Source organism: Haematobia irritans, chromosome 3 (assembly GCF_050003625.1).
Source record: "Haematobia irritans isolate KBUSLIRL chromosome 3, ASM5000362v1, whole genome shotgun sequence".
Lineage (NCBI taxonomy): Eukaryota > Metazoa > Arthropoda > Insecta > Diptera > Muscidae > Haematobia > Haematobia irritans.
The window spans coordinates 183,611,120-183,623,757 of record NC_134399.1 but is presented as its reverse complement, the minus strand read 5'-3'; the positions used below and the strand labels follow the sequence as shown (position 1 = coordinate 183,623,757).

Sequence of the window (12,638 nt, the reverse complement as noted above, 5' to 3'; positions counted from 1 at the left end):
TATGGTGGTGGGTATAAAAAAGTATTACTATAAAATTTTGGCAAAATTTTCTATAGAAATAAAATGGAAACTAATTTGCGTAAAAACTTGCTTAGTTACAAAAATGTGAAGTGTTTTAAAAACTTTGGGTTAGCCGGAGTCGGAGTCAAGTAAAATTTTTACCACTCCGACTCCAGCAAAATCTTCAGACTCCGACTCCAAGACTCCGGCTCCACAGCCCTGGTGGAGGGTACATAAAATTCGGCCTGGCCGAACTTACGGCCATATATACTTGTTTGCTTTGTAGACAACAAATTTAAAGACAATTTCATTAAATTTAAAAAATTTTTCTGAATTATTAAAGTCAAGTTGACCTTAGCCAAACATGTTTTCTTTCATGTTACGATACCCATTTTTAAATGAAATCACTTAATTATATGGACTATATGACGTCATTGAAAAACTTTATATTAGAGAAATGCGTTTTCTATGCTAAGCAAAATTTGCATTCGTTTTTTCAAGACACGAAATCTTTGACCTCACGACAATATTTTTTGTTTTTTTTTTTTTCAGTGCATAATTTCATAAAATATTGTGGGGATCTATTTCACAATGAAACAAGTCCCCAATTTTGGGAACTTATTTCATGAAGCCAAGAATTTGTACCCAATGTACGGTTGCCACACTTGGTATACAGACAAAAATTTCCATAGTTAAACTAACGCTAAATTTAACTTATTTTTATTGGAAAAAAATTATTTGCTTGTAGTTAAATTTTATTATTTTTATCGATTTTTTCCACAGCTTAATGAAATCTTACTTTGTTAAAGTATGTCTCATACATTTTATGAACTAAACGTGGATATAAAGTTCAATGACCGTACACATAAGTTCAATATGAACTAAAACAAATGAAAATTTTCGTACGATTCCCAAAAATAGTAAGAATGAACTACTGTATGGTTAAAATGGTAATGATTTGGCGCCAATGATTTTCTTCTTTACTTTTAGTTAATTTTTTCTTCTATGAGATGATGCAATTTCGTGAACTGCAGTGAAAGAGTACTACAGGGCATTAAAATTTCCTGGTTTTAACAACGCTTTGTGGAAATCTCAAAGTGTGGAGTAAAATTTAGTTCAATTTTCGTTCGTGGTAGTTCATTCTTCCTATAAAACAGTTCACTTTTTTTTCGGTGTAGAATTCTACCAAAAATGGCAAATTTCTTACTGTTTGATAGATTGGTAGAACTCTTGATGTTTTGGTAGATGTTGCAAAATATTCCTCTCCAACATTTTTCTATAGAAATAAAATTTTGAGAAAATTTTCAATAGAAATAAAATATTGAGAAAATTTTCTACAGAAATAAAATCTTGACAAAATTTCCGATAGAAATAAAATTTTGAGAAAATTTTCTATAGAAATAAAATTTTCTACAGAAATAAAATTTTGACAAAATTTCCGATAGAAATAAAATTTTGAGAAAATTTGGGATAGAAATAAAATTTTGACAAAATATCCGATAGAAATAAAATTTTGAGAAAATTTTCTATAGAAATAAATTTTTGAGACAATTTTCTATAGAAATAAAATTTTGAGAAAATTTTCTATAGAAATAAATTTTGAGAAAATTTTCGACAGAAATAAAATTTTGAAAAAATTTTCAATAGAAATAAAATTTTGAGAAAATTTTTTATAGAAATAAAATTTTGAGAAAATTTTCTATAGAAATAATATATTGAGAAAATTTGGGATAGAAATAAAATTTTGACAAAATTTTCGATAGAAATAAAATTTTGAGAAAATTTTCGACAGAAATAAAATTTTGAAAAAATTTTCTATAGAAATAACATTTTGAGAAAATTTTCTATAGAAATAAATTTTTGAGAAAATTTTCTATAGAAATAAAAATTTGACAAAATTTCCTATAGAAATAAAATTTTGACAAAATTTCCGATAAAAATAACATTTTGAGATAATTTTCTATAGAATAAAAGAAGAATATAAAAAAATTTTTTGTTTGGTGTTTTTTTTTTTTTTGCAGAATTTTCTCCACATTTTGGTAAATTATCATTGGCTTGATTGGCAACCATGATCCAATGTCAAAGGATATCAGGCTGATAGCATATCATAGGGATTGGACATATTGAGGATATATTTCAAATTGAATTTTAGACGTTTTCATTAATTTTTGGGATATAATTATATAAAATATTTTGGGGATTTATTTCATAATAATATAAGTCCTCAATTTTGAAATCTTATTTCATTTGTGGTTTTGCAGACTTCTTTCTTGGGCACCTTCTTTATAGAGCCGTACATATATACATTTTAATTTCAAGAAAAACTAAATTTCCGCAAATAAATACAATATCTGTTTTGATGGTTGAAATAAATGTGTTTCATATTTTATATAATCTTGTAATAAGCATCAATATTTAAAATTAATTTAAATTTCCATATTTTGTTTCTCCTTCCTCTCATTTTTTATCTTATTTTTTATATCTTCATAATGACTTTGTTGCTAACAGTTGTGTTGTTGGTGTTGCAATGTTTTACATTTACATTGAAGTCTCTACGTTGGTTCGTTCGTTGTTCTTCGTTTCCTTCTTAGATTTCTGCTAATATGTATTCTACGTGACTTTGGGTATCTTTGGTAGCATAATTCATGTTTTGCCACTTTCCCACGCTCCATCCTGCACCTGTCTTCAGGGTTTTTCTTCAGTGTTTTTTTTTTTTTGTTTGGCGATGGAACCAAAGGCAAATGGAGGAGGCTCATCTCGTGCTTCATCTTCTTCAATTTGCAAATATTTTCAAGCAACAAACAACTAATGTGTTCGAGTGTTGTTGTTGTTGTCTTATCATGTCGTTACGACATCCTCCTGCTCCCGAGTCAAATCACGTTTCCGTTAGCTATGTGTTTTTCTCTTTCAGTGTTTTTTTTTCCTCACTCACTGGTAACATCCTTCCGTGATATAAGATGTATACGAGATGCGAATGCACATGGCTAAAACCTACTTACACCTGACAGCGAAATTTTCACGTTTTAACAAAAACAAAAAAATATTCCAGAAGACAAGTGTCGAAGGTAGAGATAAAGTAGCATCAACTGAAATGGAGAAATTGTCCGAAAAGATGAATAATATGCACCCTACAACCGTGCTCAATAACTAAATAGCTATCGTGGTATCTACAATTATCGTACAACACCTCTCGTTAGGAATACAAAACTCCAACCGACTTATCCGGTTAACGGCTCAAAACGAATAACGAATTGTTTGAAATCATCTAAACGGTCATAAAGGGCCGTTAGACAAAATCGACATTTTATGTTGAACAACATAAAAATGATTCGGTTTTGTTTAATCGGGTTTGTCGTTGGCAATTCGTTGATATGGCGCTGACGACAGTTCCGTAGAGATGTTTCGGATTAGTCGTTGACTATTCAGCTTTGGTAATTTGAGTCATTGTTTTAGCTTGGTCGCCTTTGTAGATTCGTTAACTTAGCTGGTTCGGCTTAGGTTAGTTGACGTTAGGTTAGGTGGCAGTCCGATGTATCAGGCTCACTTAGACTATTCAGTCCATTGTGATACCACATTGGTGAACTTTTCTCTTATCACTGAGTGCTGTCCGATTCCATGTTAAGCTCAATGACAAGGGACCTCCTTTTTATAGCCGAGCCCGAACGGCGTTCCACATTGCAGTGAAACCACTTAGAGAAGCTTTGAAGCCCTCAGAAATGTCGAAGCAGGAATCGAACCCACGACCTTGTGTGTACAAGGCGGGCATGCTAACAATTACACCACGGTGGTTTGGCTTATTCACCTGGTTTGGGCTCGGTGGATTCGGGTGGGTTGGTAGGCCTTAACTAGATGCCGAAGTGGAAACAATTAGTACGGATGCAACCTTAAAACCGAAGCGATTAGAGCGGAAGAAGCTTATTGCCAAAACAATTAGTGCAGAAGCACATTAGTTGACGAAGCTACTAGTGCGGAAGCAAACTAAATTCCCGAACAAATAGTGCGAAACAAGCTAATTGCCAAAGTTACTAGGGCGGAAGCCACCTAAATGCCTAAACAATTAGTACGGAAGCAAGCTAAAGCCTGAAACAGTTAGTACGGAATCAAGGTTAGGTTAGGTTAGACTATTCAGTCCATTGTGATACCACTGTGGTGAACTTCTCTCTTATCACAGAATGCTGCCCGATTCCATGTTAAGCTCAATGTCAAGGGACCTCCTTTTTATAGCCGAGTCCGAACGGCGTTCCACATTCCAGTGAAACCACTTAGAGAAGCTTTGAAACCCTCAGAAATGTCACCAGCATTACTGAGGTGGGATAATCCACCGCTGAAAAACTTTTTGGTGTTTGGTCGTAGCAGGAATCGAACCCACAACCTTGTGTATGCAAGGTGGGCATGCTAACCATTGCACCACGGTGGCTCCCGGAATCAAGCTTATTGTCGAAACAATTAGTACGGTAGCAAGCCAAAAGTCGAAGTGATCAGTGCGGAACAAACTAATTACCGAAACAATTATTGCAAATGCAAGCTAGTTTCCGAAACAACTGCTGCGAAAGCAACCTAACTGCCGAAACAATAAGAGCGGAAACAAGCCTATTGCCGAAACAATTATTGCCGGAGCAAGTAAAATGCGGAAACAATTAGTGCGGAAGTAAGCCCATTACCGAAGCAATTAGTGCGGATGCTATCTAGTTGCCGAAGCTACTAGAGCGGATACAAGCTAATTGCCGAAACACTTAGTGCGGAAGCAAGCTATATGCAGAAACAATTACTGCGGAAACAAGTTAGTTTCCGAAGCTACTGGTGCGGAACTAAGCTAATTTACAAAACAACTAGTGCGGAAGGAACTTAACTGCCGCAGCTACTAGGGCGGAAGAAAGCTAAATGCCGAAACAATTAGTGCGGAAAGGAAGCTAATTGCTTTATCTAATAATGCGGATAAAACCTAACTGGCGGAGGCAAGCTAGTTACCGAAGCTACTAGTGCGGAAGGAAGCTAAATGCCGAAAGTATTAGTCCGGATGCAAGCTTATTTTCTAAAAACATATTGCGGATACAAGCTAAATACCAAAACACTTAGTGCGGATGCAAGATAAGTTTCGAAACAATTAGTGAGGAAGCAAGCTCGTTTCCGAAGCTACTACTTGAAGAAACAATAAGTGCGGAAGCAAGCTAGTTTCCGAAGCTACTACACGGTTGAAAAAGACTGTTTTTCATATGTTTGGCTATAAACATTATATGTTTGGAACACAAATTTTTAAACACAATATTTTTGAGTGCATAAACTAGCATAACATGTTTGGGACATATATGTTAATATGTTAGAACATATTATGTTTGGGACATAAAATGTTTGTAAATATAATATGCTTGGATGCAAACATATATAAACATATATGTGTTTAGTAGCTTGGAGCGCTATTTAACAGGGAGCGATATTGAATTAAGTTGGTGGTTGTGGCTTGTTATTACAAAATTAACATTTTATTTTTCTTTGGGCAATTGATCAGCTACTTCTTTGATCCTTACAAACTGTGTGGTCCGCTGTTCGAATCCCCGTCCGGCAAAAAGTAAAATTAAAAAAAATTATAAAATATAACAATTTCTTCTACAATGTTTGCATTACAGAAAAAGGTGCTAAGAACTAAAAAATCTCGTGGAAGTGAGAAAGATGTGGAGGAATATACAATTAGGCAGAAACAACATTTTGAGCATTCAGATCGAAAACCTATGTTGTTAGCACCTATATTACCTGTTTATTTTCATAATTCATTATGATTGTAAATATATTTATATATAAATAAATAAATAAATAAAATTTTGAGCACAATATTGTTTGGGAGAAATTTTTTAAGCATATAATATTTTTGGGTGCAAAATGCTACCAAACATATTATATGTTCACATAATAACATATTGTTTTTTGGAAGACAACATTATTGAATTTGGATGCAAAAATACAAAATGTTTGGAACTTAGACTACCCAAACATATACTGTTTAGACCAATATGCTTTCAAACATATTATATATTGGAAGAGATCAAACAAATAAATGTTTGGGCAATACCCAAAAATGTATATGCTTGAAGCAAAATATGTTTGGGAGTATATGTTACAGAAGCGATTTTTTGTGAGCGTGTAGTGCGGATACAAGCTAAATGCCAAAATACTTAGTGCGGAAGCAAGATAACTTTCAAAGTGTTACCGATGTGCCTCTTCAGTGACATCTTTGCGACTTTGTTCAAGCGGCGATTCTTTTGTGGGATTTTTGTTTCTTATGCCACTAAACCTGATACGTTTTACATTATTGTGCCACCTTTATAGAAAAAAATGAAATTATTATTGAATTTCAAGAAATGACTTTAAATGAAATGGAGATAAAACGATTGTTAGGCTAGGGAGGGTCTAAATTAAAAAAAAGTTATTTCAGAATTCTATATTAAATAATGATATAAATGCGTGAGCCATTTTTTTAAAATGAAATTCTCAACGCTGGTTAGGTCTCACCACTATGACTTCAAAAACTCGAATTTATATTAACATATGAATGAGAATTATATTCCTAATGCATAAATGTTATCAAAACTTCCATTGCTACTGCATGTGCTCATAACCACATTGCGTCGTTGCCCGATAGTGTGGTATGCATTGAGTGTTTAGTGAGTATAAATACAGTGGTCACACAAAGTACGCATGCGATGGCAATATTATTGAACGTATGCAATTCATATAAAAACAAGTAAGTAAAGTAGAAAGTCGGGCGGGGCCGACTATATCATACCCTAAACCACCATTACAGAATTAGTAATCATAAGCATTTGTGGGGTAACATATAGGTCTGGGAGATAAACCGCAGTTGCATATTTAAGAAAATTAAGGGGTACATGTCTATGGGTGCTTTGTGTCAATCTGACTATAGCTCATAGTCAATGTTGCCACGGAAAATGTTCGGTTTACCCTACATGGACAAAAAAGTTCCCTACTTTCCCATACATTTCCAAACAATTTTCCCTACAATCTTTTTCGTTAAATTTAAAAAATTTTACAAAACAAAAATGGTTCTAAGTACTTTATTATCTTAAAACATGAATATGCAACGTATATAACTTAGAATATAAATTTGTATTACCACCACGGTTGCCACAGTTGGTAGAATTCCACCAAAAATAGTAATTTTTTGTTAAATCTCTATAAAAATAAAATTTTGGAAAAAGTTTCTATAAACAAATTTTTGTGAGAAATATTTCTATAGAAATAAAATTTTGACAATAAATTCTATAGAAATAAAATTTTGAGAAAAAATTCCACAGAAATAAAATTTTGAGAAAATTTTTTATAGAAATAATATTTTGACAAAAATTTCTATAAAAATACAATTTTGACAACATGTTCTATAGAAATAAAATGTTGACAAAATTCTCTACAGGAATAAAGTTTACCACACATTGTTAAAGATCAAGCCTTGCCGGCTTCTAATTTCCTCCTCTAGAGCCACCAAAATGTAAAAATTATTACAAATTGTGTTGTGTGAAAATGTCCTACATTGTGGCCTCACGTCCCTACAAGACGCTAAATATTAAAAAAACCCTACATATAGGGAATTTCCCCTACTTCTAGCAACACTGGCTGTGTTGATATTGCGCCTACGGAGTTAGTATGCCACTAATATTGAGCCCATTATTAAAAAAGAGAAAATTGTTAAATTAGTGTGGGTAATAAATACAAATTTGTAAAAATCGAGCAATATTCTTATGTAAGAGCTACAAGTACGTATAAGTACATCAAAATTTGAAATTTGAGTAACATTGGTTAATAAATAAGAGTACTATGGCCAAATTTGGGAAAATCGAGCGATGCATATATATGGAAGCTATATCTAAATCTGAACCAATTTGCATAATATTTTGCGGGTTTGATTAATACCACAAAAGGTCACCTTGTGCAAGATTTGAGTAAGATCAGTTAAGAAATGAGGCCTCTATGGTCAAACATAAGGTTATTAGGGGCGAATTTTTCAAAATCGGGTGATACATATATGGGAGCTATATCTACATCTGAACCGATTTCGATGAAATTTTGCACATATAGTAAGTACTATAGAGAACTGGATCTAGCCAACTTTTATTAAGATCGGTTAATAAATAAGGGTTCTATGGCCAAATTTGGGAAAATCGGGCTATACATATATATGGAAGCTATATCTAAATCTGAATCGATTTCGATGATTTTTTGCACATATAGTTAGTGCTATAGAAGACTACATTTAGCCAAATTTGGGTAAGATCGGTTGATAAATAAGGGTTTTATGGCCAAATTTAGAAAAATCGGGCGGTACATATATATGGGAGCTATAACTAAATCTGAACCGATTTCAATGATTTTTTGCACATATAGTTAGTGCTATAGAAGATTATATTTAGCCAACTTTGAGTAAGATCGGTTGATAAATAAAGGTTTTGTGGCTAAAATTGGGAAAATCGGGCGATACATATATATGAGAGCTATATCTAAATCTGAACCGATTTGGATGAAATTTTGCAGACTTGAAGGGCGATGGAAAAGATTACCTTTTGCCAAATTTGGTGACGATCCGTTTGAAAAAACGCGCAACGTGACCCCATTTGTCGAAATCGGGCGATACATATATATGGGAGCTATATCTAAATTTGATCCGATTTCTTCCAAATTCAATAGCGTTCGTCCTTGTGCCCAAAAAACACCCTGTACCAAATTTCATCAAAATCGGTTAATAATTGCGACCGGAATCCTGTGAACAACAAATACATGGACAGACGGACGGACACCAAGCGCTAGATCGACTCAGGAGGTGATTCTGAGTCGATCGGTATATATTTTATGGGGTCTAAAATCAATATTTCTGGTAGGCACATTTTTTGGCCGATCAAACTTATTATACCCTGACCACACCCAGAGAAGGAATATGATCACCTCAAACATGTTTTAAGAGCAAAATGTTATTTTTGGGTGGTGACCATGTAACATGGTTTTCGCAACTATGTTATTTTCTCGGAAATCATGTATCTGATTTCGGCAAGCAGTTTATATTTGACGAGAAAATAACATTTTAGTGACAAACATGTTACATAGTCACCATACAAAAATAACATTTTGCTCTTGAAACATGTTTGAGGTGATCATATTCCTTCTCTGCGTGCACTATGTGGTTTAGGGTATAAAGAATTGAATGATTATGTGTAAGGACGAATACATTTTGTTCCACACTGGGGTAATTCAAAATAACACAGATTTTAACCCATGACTCTTTGTATGCAACCATTGCACCACGGTGGCTCCCTAACAACAGTTTAATAATGCATTGTGGAAATCTCAAAAAATGGAATACAAATTAGGTAAATTTTCGCAAAAGTATTTCATCCTTCCCATAAAACAGAGTAGTGATGAAAATTTGGGGAATTTATCTTAGAAATATATAAAACTATATTAAAACAAAATAAACTTTGTTTACAATAAAAATAAATTAATTTTAGCATCAGTTTAACAATGGCCCTTGTTTTCTGCGTATATTCCCATTGCGCATCCTTGACTTGATGTCATTCTTGATGCAAACTCTCTAGCTACTCATATCCACATTGTGTGGTAGTGACACGTAAAATTGTGTTAACATGCCCGCGGGATTAAAGTCAAAAAATACCAGCAAAGTGATTCTATGACAACTCAACATTTTTCCACTATGCAAACGACGCCCTCAAAGTCCAAAGGCCCCAAAAACAAACTGAAAGCAGGGCAGGCATCTCAAAACCTTAAAGCCTAGTTATCTGCCATGAAAACAAAAACAGCAGTAAAAGCAATGAGCTATCACTCAAATTTGGCCAAAAAAACTGAAATGAAACGAAAAAGTGCAAAAGACAAGAGGAGCAACTACATACATCTACATTCTCAGATCCATTCAAGCAGTTAAGTTCAATGTGGGAGGTTGTGTGGAGGCTGGCATGCGAAAAAAGCTGATTATACCTAACAGTCTAACATGTCAACATGTAATTATGCATCCGAGCAGTTTAGTTCACATTCTTGTTTTTCTGTTTGCTGCCGCGTCTTTCTTGGCCCCCTTTTTACGTGTTTGCTGTTTGCTCAAATAAATTCTTGTGTTTGTCAAGAACTTATTTTAGTTCGCCCCTAAAATATATGGATATGATGAAGGGCATAGCATTACAGTGATCTAAGATGAATCAATTTAAATCAAAAAAATATAGACACAAATTTATTTAATAAGCTTGAAAGTAACGAATTACGGGTGAGTCAAGTACTATGCAACTTATGGCCTTAATATCCTTATTAATTAAATCTAATTCAGATTTCGATATCTAAATCTAATTCAGATTTCGATATAGTCACTACACATGTGGGAGTCATTGTGGTACAGTGATTAGCATGTCCACCTCGCAAATATTGGATTGATCTTCACCGTCTAGAGGTGATATACAGCGTTGCAAAAAAGAGTCTCTAGAACTGCAACCCGACAGGCCTGAACAGGATTCGTGACTGAAGCGGTGAGACTCCGACTTCCGCCCATAGCACGGGACGTAAGAGGCCTCCCGCGGCAGATCCGAGTAGTATTGGCCAAACTAAGATCAGGAAAGTGCAGCCGCCTAAATTCTTACCTATAAGCGATTGATAGAAGCTTAGCTGACGTGTGTCCTATGTGTAACCACGCGCCATATGACACACGTCACATTTTTATATTCTCAGCTAAACCTACCCGATTCATCACTTAGAGAAGCATTTACATACTATGGTAGGTTAGGTAAGGTGTAGTGGTAGCCTCATATTTAAGTCTCACTTAAACTATTCAGTCCATTCTGATACCACAGTGGTGAACTTCTCCCTTATCATGTGATACCACAGTGGTGAACTTCTCTCTTATCATACGGGCAGCACACCCGATTCCATATTTATCTCAATTACAAGGGACCTCTTTTTTATACACCGAAAAAAAAGTTTACTATTTTTTATGAAAAATGAACTAACCCATAGTAAGAATGACCATGATTTGGCGCCAAAGATTTTTTTCATCTAGATAAGTTCATGATTTTCTTATAAATTAGTTCATGTATTACATCGTATTTTAGTTCATTATTACTATGCTGTGGGAAGAATATAGTTAAACTCATTCAAAATATTCCTGCTATACGGAAAAATTAACAATTTTTTGGGAAACCTGTATTAAGAAATTGGTTTGAAATAAACTATTTGTCGGTATAATTTTCAAAAAAGTAGAGAAATTGAGGAATCAAAGGTACAACAAGCCTGTATACAACTAAGAAATTTTTCGTACAAAACAAGTCAATTTTCTATAACCACCAGTATTTTATTTCAAAAAATTATTATTATATTACACAAAACTATGGCTTATGATATACAATAAAGGAAATATTTTTATTAGTACGTTGGACGCATTTACTTGTCGGTAGTTAGTAATTGCTTCTTCAAAAGAGTAATATTCTATGTTATTAGGACTAAACTAATTAATTTAAATTTCCATGTTTTCTATCCATATGAAATATATATGTGGCATAAGTTGCTATATTCAATTGAATTGTCCAATTTCATCGATTTTGGCTAACTTTTGTTGGGCGGATTTGGCTTATAAGCATCTGAAATTGCAAAGTTATACAAAATATAAGAAAAATATTATTAATTAATTAATTCTATCGTTCATATTGATCTTTAACTTACGGTTTTCAAGAGTATTTCCTAGAGCCAATAAGGATATCAGCTTAATTAGTATTAAACAGTAAGAATATTCAAAAAATTACCATTACGAGACCTGTCTACCTGCAAGGGAAAAAAATAATTTTTAATAAATTGAAATTTTGGTTTTATTAAAAACGGACAAAATACCGTTTATAGAAAAACTTACCACATTGAAAAATCCATCCAGTAGGTACATTATTGGAATCATATCCATGGACAAATGGGACGTTATTGAAATTATTCTCAGAATATATTTGAAATAAAAAATATTATAAAATTAGACATAATTTCCACTTGTCAGTATAGCATTTAGTATTTAAGATGGATATTAAGTTCGAGTTTAGCGGCTAAAATTGCAATTTCCATGATAAGTTTTCTTTAATAATCCATTATAAAAAATAATCTTTATAGAAAACTTGATTTGGGCTATTCTCCATCAAGTTATATTTAAATTTGTATCGAAGACGTATAATTTTATACTTTGCGGCTAAACTCGAACTTAGTACTCACCTGTAGGAATTGCTGTAACATAAAAAATATAGATTCAAAAAAATGGTTGCTTCTCAACCTGTGATCCAGATGTAGAATAAATATAAATCATTCTATTACCACTCATGTTGTATATTTTTTATGTAAATCAATTTAAAATCCGCACTAATTTTAAACTAACATATTAACAGAAATATACAGTTCCTTAATCTGTTATTTGTTTTTTATCAATAAAAAGCGTTTTTGATTCCTCTAACATCACATCATTCACTTCTCAGTTTCTAAAATGTTTCGAAATAAATGTATTTTCATTAATAAACACCAATAACGCACGTACAATTTTGCAAAATTAAATCCACGTGTGCACTTCATAAATGCATCAACATAACTGAATGCAACAATAAAACTCAAAGACACAA

General features: G+C 33.2%; 1 long non-coding RNA gene across 1 annotated transcript; it reads right to left on the bottom strand.

Annotated features, from left to right (window-relative positions):
• Positions 1 to 11,541: 11,541 nt before the first annotated feature.
• Positions 11,542 to 12,088, bottom strand: LOC142231720 (uncharacterized). The gene is made up of 3 exons (XR_012720883.1): positions 11,897 to 12,088; positions 11,713 to 11,811; positions 11,542 to 11,630 (listed from the first exon to the last, which is right to left on the bottom strand). It is a non-coding gene; the product is annotated as an uncharacterized LOC142231720 (long non-coding RNA).
• Between the last annotated feature and the right edge of the window lie 550 nt (positions 12,089 to 12,638).